Source organism: Magnolia sinica, chromosome 4, assembly GCF_029962835.1.
Source record: "Magnolia sinica isolate HGM2019 chromosome 4, MsV1, whole genome shotgun sequence".
NCBI classification, from domain to species: Eukaryota; Viridiplantae; Streptophyta; class Magnoliopsida; order Magnoliales; family Magnoliaceae; genus Magnolia; species Magnolia sinica.
This window is the reverse complement of record NC_080576.1, coordinates 41,964,515-41,973,669: the sequence shown is the minus strand read 5'-3', so window position 1 is coordinate 41,973,669 and position 9,155 is coordinate 41,964,515.

The window sequence follows — 9,155 nt, the reverse complement described above, 5'->3', positions numbered from 1 at the left end:
AGTTTGACCAGCTCACAAATGCGTCCACTATTGATGAGCCGGGTAGGTATTGGCAAACTATTGATCAGGTAGATAGTGTAGTCTATTCCGCTCACTGGGCTGTGCAGCTAGGGAGGTAGTAGTCAGTGTGGAGTGTAATAGACCCCGGTGATTCCTCAGAGAGGAACAATACTGACATGTGGACTTGATATGAGGACTGATATGATATTATGACACCCTGTCATTGTTGCACATGTGGGTGGGCGCACGTGGGCGGACACTGATGTGGGTGGGTGTGATATGGGCGAGGCTGAGGCCTGGGCGAGCTACCAGTGGTTGGTAAGCTACTGTGCTGATAGGTTACTGAGCAGGAGTTGCATACTCATTTATTCATCCATTCACTATCCACTCGGGCTGGTGGTGCACAACTATTTGTTATATGTACCTTCGCAATGGCAAGGATTTCGGTTGGGGCGAGCGATTAACCTGAGATTAGGAGTTTACTACATTGTATTTGATTATCGAAATTTAGGTATGGGACTAGTTTGGATAGAATTCCCTTGTGATGGACCCCATGGCCTGCGATACTACGTACTATCATCCCAACTTCACTCCAACTTGGTCATTTCATTCGCATCGCATATTGCATTTCATCTGTAGGCATATGGCATTTTACGTTGCTATGTTTCTGCACTTACATGGCTAAGCCAGACTTAGCAGGATTTGTATATTACATTGCATCCGCAGTATATGATATTTGGCTCATTATGATCTGCATTGCGTACCCTGATATTATATGATTCATGATCTTGCCAGTATATTTTCGCTTATTCCAATGATGTATGGTTTATGGGCTTCATTGAATACTTGACACTTATCTTGTGCACACACTTTTACCATCCTCTAAGATTTCTATAAGCTTATGCACGATAGATGCGTGCAGGTGGCGTTAGGCTGCAGCAACATTGAGCATGGAGTGTGCAGCGATCTTATGGAGCTTTGATGTCGATATATGTATTTCCCTTTCAGCACTGTATTCAAATGTTTATATTAGTGGATATGTGATGATGATGTTGCCTTTGTGATTTGGGTAAACTTGTGGTTATCCTTATTACGAGATAAATGTATACTAGAAAATCCTCCATGTAGGATCCCAGGATCGAAACCTAGCGCATGCGTGCTAGGAGCCGAGAATGGGGTACTATGGAGGCTGTCGGCACTGGATTTGGCAATCAAGAATCTTGTGAGCCTGGTTTCCAAGTTTCGAGTGTGACAGAAGATGGTATCAGAGCATAACTTGGGAATACCTAAAGATAACATTACATATCTACTAATAGTTACCCTGCACTCTATGATTGTTGAGAACTTAGAATGGTTAGATCCCCGAGTTTGAATAACTTAGAGATTTTCTGTTATAGCTCCCTACCGTTGAAATTGTAAGGCTGCATAGTATCCCTGTTTTGATCATTTCTGATCCAGGATCCAATGTTCAGTAAGGTCATCGTAGTGTTGGTGAGGCATCTTAGGAGCAGGAGGCTGAGATTTATGGGCGTTGTCTCCATCTCTTAGGTGTTTGATTATGTTGAGATGTTGTGTTCTGATAGGATATCCCTCACCATTGCCGCAATTCCGACACCGTATATTATGCACCGAGGTGATACCCAAGCTAGGAGATGTGGGCCCGCGTTTAGTTCGAGGAAAAACACCGCGTGTTTGCAATCCCAAGAGAATCTCTACATTATGTCCCATCAATCAATCAATCACCTCATGTCAAGTACAAGAGCAACCCCAAAGTCAACTCTCTCCCTCTCTTTCACACTCTTAGACACCCATACATGTCAAGTACAACTATCACCTCACATCCATCACCTCTCTCTTACAATCACCATTTCTCTCTCTCTTTCTCAAAAAAAATTTCAAGCAAAAGTGGTGGACGTCCAAGCCTTTCTAAGAGAGAAAAGTGTATTTTATGTGGCCCACTTCCTCTCCCAAGATCCATCATCTTAGCCCTTCCTTTCTCATCATGTTCCATCAAAGTGAAGCACAAGGAGATTGACATTCTATCGGACCAAGAAGATCAAACGGTGGGTGCTTTATAGACTAGATTTTCATGTTTTAATAATGGGCCAAGTGAGGCCTATGGATTGATGGTATGGATCACACTTTGGACCCTAGATGTGGCTAATGGCCCATTATGATTCTCACGATCATTCCATGATTGAGCCATTCTCCATGGACCCCATTATGATGTTTTCTTTCTAGTTTAAAAGAGGTTATCTCGACTTTCCATTTTGGTGGAGAAGGAATCTCCACCGTTGATTTTTGATTTGGTGGGCCTACACGTATTAGGACCCACTTGATGTATGATTGAATGCATAGAACGGAGGGCCCATGGTGTCAGGGTCCCTCCATCATCACGTCTCTCTCTCTCTCTCTCTCTCCTTCCTTTATTTTATGGCCCACATGATGAGTGTATGCGATATCTAGACCACCCATCAAATGGTCCCCATGGTCGTCCAAACCATGTGGGCCCTACCTTATGGATGTTGGGAATACACAAATATTAGAGTGATCTAGATCAAGTGGGCCACATCCATGTGGTTCCCACCTTGATTAAAATATGTACACGGTCCGTCCAGTGTCCCTAGATGCTGGACGTGTTCACTGAAGCGTGAACAGACAGTGAGGCATACTCACAGTAAAAAAAAAAGAGAAGCAGTTCGATTTTAAAGCTTTAGGGTGGGATGCTCATGCAGGCCCCACCATGATGCATTGATCTAATCCACGCCATCCATTCCATTCCTCAGCTCATTTTAGGCATTGAGCCAAAAAATGAAGTCAATCCAATTTTCTGGTGGGTCATAACATAAGAAACAATGGTTTTTACCATTGAAATCCATTCTGATATTTCTATACACCAAAATATATCGAATATTGAGCTTGATGGGTCTGTCTTGAGCCATAGAATGCAATGAATGGAGTGGATTCACCTGATGTGGGCTCCACATATGAAAAACCCTAAAAATATAGGTTTTTCAAATATATATATATATATATATATATATATATATATATAATAGCAGCAACCGCTGCTGCTGCTGAGCGCAGCAGCGTCCTGCTGCCTTAAACGTTGGAGGTAGGGATAACGGTCCCAGGCGTGGGCCCCACCATGATGTGTGTCGTCATCAACACCGTGCATTTGGGTGGGCCTGTTAAGGCAGTGGGCCACCCCCAAAATTAGCCGTATACAAGCTCAAGTGGCGCACGTCACAGGAAAATAGTGGGGTTGAACGACTGCCATTCAAACCCTGTTTGGGTTCATAGAAGTTTTGGATCATTATGAAATTTGTTTTCCTCTGCATTCGGGTCTGTGTGACCTTACCAACGGATTGGATGGTATATAAACGTTATGGTGGGGCTCACCTGGGACCCACTTATGAGGGGGTTAGATTGGCAGGTGTACCACACACTAGCTTATAGCTATTGTTGAAGCAACATGTTCCGTGGAGCCCACCTTGGTGACGTGTGCACCTCATGTGTGGGACCCTCTTTGATGCACGTGTTGCATCCAAACCATCCATCCAATTGGCAAGCCATCTTAGGCTTAAGACTAAGAATGAGGTTGATTTATTAGGTGGACCACACCACAGAAAATAGTGAAGAGATGAACGCCTACCATTGAAGTCCTTTTTGGACCATAGTAGTCTTGGATTAAATTGATATTTGTTTTCCCCCCCAACCAAGTCATTGTGACTTTACTAATAGACTAGATGGGAAATAAACTTGATGGTGGGCCTTGGAATGGTCCAGATCCTTCAATATGATTCTTTTTGGGAATGTATGAGGCCCACATATATGAGGCCCACCTTGATATATGTAAGGCCCATTGCTGCGGCCCATTGTGATGTGTTCAAGGCCCATGGGTTATGGCCCATTGCAATGTACATAAGGCCCATTGGTGTGGCCCATTGATATAACCCACTTGATGAATATAAGGCCCATGTGATGCAGCCCATTTGATGTATTTTAGGGCCAATGAGATGTATATAGGTCCATTACAATGTGTGATTTCGCCGTGGTGTATATAATGATGTTTATAATGGGCCGTGACTTTGGAGCAATGATGGTTTGACGTCCACATTGTAAGAATAATGTTGGTTAAATGTCCGTATTATAACTCTCCCTAGGGCCCATTAATAAGCCCATACTTGTTGTGTGTAGGCCATCTAGGCCCATCTTCATTGTGATAATAGTTCATCACCTTATAACATGCTTAGTATAATTCCATGACTCATGCCCATACGCATCATATGTATGCTTGATATGAGTAGTGACTGATCATAGCATATGCCATTGGGCAGACCATTCACGGGACTCCTTATAAGACGGAGTGCCCCACATTATCGTGTGACACACACATGATTGCTACATGACTGGACGGTGTGACTCATGCATCTTGCATATATGTGACATGATCATTGTATGCCCTAGTGACATCAGGAACATGGCCTCCACAGGCATATCATGGATGGCCAGATGAGACACCGAAAATACTTGGTTCTAGCACTGTGGGCACTTTGGATGTCATTGGGTGAAAGGCTCAGAACCTCCGAGCCATGGAGATGCCCTAACGTCTAAACCGAGTGGAACATGAGCGCCTGGTGCTGAATACCAGTAGGCCGCGTCTCCCACTGTGTTGTGGTCGGTTGGAAGGGGGTGTGGCCTTATCTTCCCGAGTGAGGGGGCTATAAGCTAGGCTGAGTTTGACCAGTATGCAAATGGGTCTGCTATTGACGAGCAGGGTAGGTATTGACAAACTACTGATCAAGCGGATAGTGTGGTATATTCCACTCATCGAGCTATGCAGCTAGGGAGGCGGTAGTCAGTATGGAGTATAATAGACCCTGGTGATTCCCTAGAGAGGAATAGTACTGATATGTGGACTTGATATGAGGACTGTCATGATATTATGACACCCCGTCACTGTTACACATGTGGGCGGGTGCACGTGCATGGACACTGATGTGGGCGGGTGTGATATGGGCGGGGCTAAGGCCTGGGCGAGCTACCAGTGGTCGGCAGGCTATTGTACTAGCAGGTTACTGGGCAGGAGTTGCACACTCATTCATTCATCCATTCACTATCCACTCGGGCTGGTGGTGCGTAATTATTTGTTATGTATACCTTCGCAATGGAAAGGATTTTAGTTGGGGGACTAACCTAAGATCAGGAGTTTATCATATTGTGTTTGACTATCCAAATTTAGGTATAAGACTGGTTTGGATAGAATTCCCTTCTGATGGACCCCATGGCCTATGATACTACGTACTATTATCCTGACTTCACTCCAGCTTGGTCATTTCATTCACATCGCATATTGCATTTCATCCATAGGCATATGGCATTTTGTGTTGCTATGTTTCTGCAATTACATGGCCTAGTCAGACTTAGCAGGATTTATATATTGCATTGCATCCGCAGTACATGATATTTGGCCCATTATGATCTGCAGTGCTTACCCTGATATTATATGATTCATGATCTTGTCAATATATTTCTGCTTATTTCGATGATGTATGATTTATGGGCTTCATTGAATACTTGACACTTATCTTGTGCACACACTTTCACCATCCTCTAAGCTTTCTATAAGCTTATGCAGGATAGATGCTTGCAGGTGGCGTTAGGTTGTAACAACATTGAGCATGGAGTGCACAACAGTCTTCTGGAGCTTTGATGTCGATATATATATTTTCCTTTCAGCATTGTATTCAAATGTTTATATTAGTGGATATGTGATGATGATATTGCCTTTGTGATTTGGGTAAACTTGTGATTATGCTTATTACGAGATAAATGTATGCTGGAAAATCCTCCTTATAGGATCCCAGTATCGGATTCTGGCGCATGTGCACTGGGAGCCGAGAATGGGGTACTACGGAGGCTGTCGGCACCAAATTCGGCAATCAGGAATTTTGTGAGCCCAGTTTTCGAGTTTAGGGTGTGACAAAATCTACTACTTCCCTAGAGTACGAAAGTAAGTCATGGTATCGCAAAGGTTCCACCGGTGGTTACTGTAACGTTTGACGTTCCTATTCAAGCTGATAGATCTCCTATTGTGCGACCTCCTCCTATCCAACCAGCAGCTCAGAGTTTGGATTTCTTTTCTGCCCCGATCGATGTTCTAACTCTGATGACTCTGTATTTGAGTACCGGAGGAGCTTAGGAGCTTTCTATCATTGTCGCCGTAGCTACGGACATACCCACATTTATAAAACCAGGAATCTATTCCATTCAAGCTACTTCTGCAATTCCCCCCGGACAGGGTATATATTCTCTTTTCTTCCCTTCTTCATATTGTTAGATATATGTATCCTCTATTTAATTCATAATTCTTCCCTTGTTTTCAGCTTTAGCTCTACCAACTCTAAGTGGGTCTGAAGGTTCCAACTCAGTAGCTACAGTTTCTGACAGATTTTCATTGAAGAAGGTGTCACCTCTCATGTTGGTATTCTTTAAGAATGCAATCTTTATTATTATAAGTGCTTTCAAGGATCCAGCCCAGTGGCCCTTTCTGGATAGTGCCTTAGCTGTTCTTGACCATTCAGCTCGTCTACCCCATGTCAATGTTCAATCCCTTCACGACTCCTTATCACAGTTCTATGATTCCACTAAAAATCTAGATGCAGCACGTGGTGTAGTCGTCGCTTCATAGATTTTGATAGTCAAAGAGAGCTAACGCTGCTCAAGGAGAAACTTTCTCAAACAGATGACATCCTCTTGAATTGTGGCGCTGTTAATCAATCTCTTCATGAGAGGTTGAAAGCTTCTGATAGAAATAAGACAATCATTGATGACCAAATCGCCATTTTGGAGAGAGATTATGTTGCTCAAGGTTCGAAGAGAAGAAGAGGAATCAAATATTTGCCAAGTCAGGGAGGAGCTTGAGATGAATACTCAGATTGCCGACATTGAGAAGGCCGAACAAGTGAAGAATAGGGAAGCTGTTGTCTCTTTGGAGTTAGAATTGGCCAGCGTTCCTGACCATTATTCTTGAGGTTGAAAATACAACTGCTACAACACAAATTTAGTTAAAAGAAGAATTACAGCACTACGTAGCAGTGTTGGGCATGTCTGAGGATCTATGAAATTGTATTTTTCATGTAACTTTCTTTGCTTCCTTTTTGTGTTGTAGTGTGCAGATGAATTGTAATGTTGTATTCAAAAACAACATATTTTTGGTAATACAATCATTATTTTTTAGGTGCATGTCAATGCAATACTTTCATAGACATACTTCATTATATCTACAATTCATCATATTTATAAATCATAAAGCATTCTTATGTGATGTTTGTTTTAATGGGAGGAACTATTTCTATTTTAAAGTCAGTAGAGTTAGTTTTACACACAGTTTAAGCTCCTGAGTAGTGGAGCAATCACAATTTTTTAGACTCATAAGTACTTAGAGTCAAGTCTTACGCCAATGGTCTCTCTAATTATTATGAGTTCTCTAGACTTATTGCGGTCCGGGAGTTTACAAATCGCGGTCCATCAGAGGGGCCCATTGAAGCTACTGGGGCCGTGAACTCAATGGGATTCACGTGCAGGGTTGGCCACAGTAACTCTCTAAAGTTCACAGGGCGGGTAAGGCTACCTTTGGTACCAAATCAAAGGCCGCCAGTTCATTAATGAAGGGGTGTTTTTATCGAGACCCTGTCCTCATGAGTTACTATTGAAATCAAGCCAGGGACCTGGGGGGTCTTATTTTATTTCCCATTTTTCTTCATCTGTAAGTTCAGATCCATTCATGGGAGGGTATTTTCATCCTTATCCATGACACTGTCAGAGAACTTAAAGGCGGCATTAGTCTCACGCGTGATTGGCCGTTGAGGACTTTGTGGCCTTTTGAGGCTTTTAGTCGCTGACTCTATCCGCTGCCTGCATGGGTATGCATATGATGTGGCATATACGGACTTTTTAGGGCCACTGGCTCCACACTGTTGTCCTAAATAATATAAAGGTCTTATGCGTAGTTGGCCGTATAGGGCTTGGCTAGGTGGCCTTAAATGATGAGCTGCCAGAAAGATCTGCATGAGCTTCACCTCAGACTACCCATTACCATGAATGGTGAATCAAATCCAATACCATGACTGGTGAATTAATAATTGATACATCACTGTTACTTGCTAGTGCCGATAATATTCTGACGATATCTATCTCTTTTACCAAATTGGCTTGGTATAATAACAATTTTGATAGGTGGCCAGTAATGACAGTGATGGCTACGATTTCAGCAATAGTCGTTGATGGTTAGTCTTGATGTGCTTGAGAATTCACCTTTTATTCATCAAATATGAGAGGGAGAATATAAGGCTCCACCTTTTAAGGCTGTTTCGTCACTTCATCTGTAGATGCCCCTTTTAATGTAGAAGTATTGTTATGACAATCTTCTAGATCAAAATCTACCTCTGTTAGGAATGATATTTCTTAATAAAACGGGCGTTAACCAGTATACTGATGACTCATCCATCCTAGTTTGTTACTCTGTATGCCCCATTAGAATAAACTTTAGTTATGATGTACGACCTATCACATTTAGGGTCGAACTTGCCCCCTATCTTGTGGGTGACCACTGCCAGTCTTTTCAACATCAGAACCATGTCACCTTTCTTGAAGGATCGATGCTTTACTTTCTTGTCAAAGGCAGCGAAAATCCTGGCCTGGTACAACTGCAATCGCTGCTGAGCCGCTAATCATTTTTCATCATGCAGATCTAATTTTATTAGTCTTATTCTTGCATTCTCATCGTCAGTAATTGATTGGTGCACTTCTATTCTGAGTGAGGCAGCTTGCATCTCAATTGACACGACAGCTTCTACGCCGTAAACTAGTGAATATGGGGTAGCTTGTGTTGCTATCTGATGAGTGGTCCGGTAGGCCCATAATGCTTATTACAACCTTTCATCTCAATCATGCTTATTCCCGGTCACTGTCTTTTTTAATATTTTCACAATCATCTTGTTAAATGCCTCTGCTTATCCATTAGCCGGTGGATAGTAAGGTGTTGAGAACGAATGATGAATATTGAATTTAAGACATTGCTTCTCCATGCCTTATTCTTGAAAGGAGTGCCATTGTCAGTGATGATTTTCTTTAGGATGCCATGATGATAA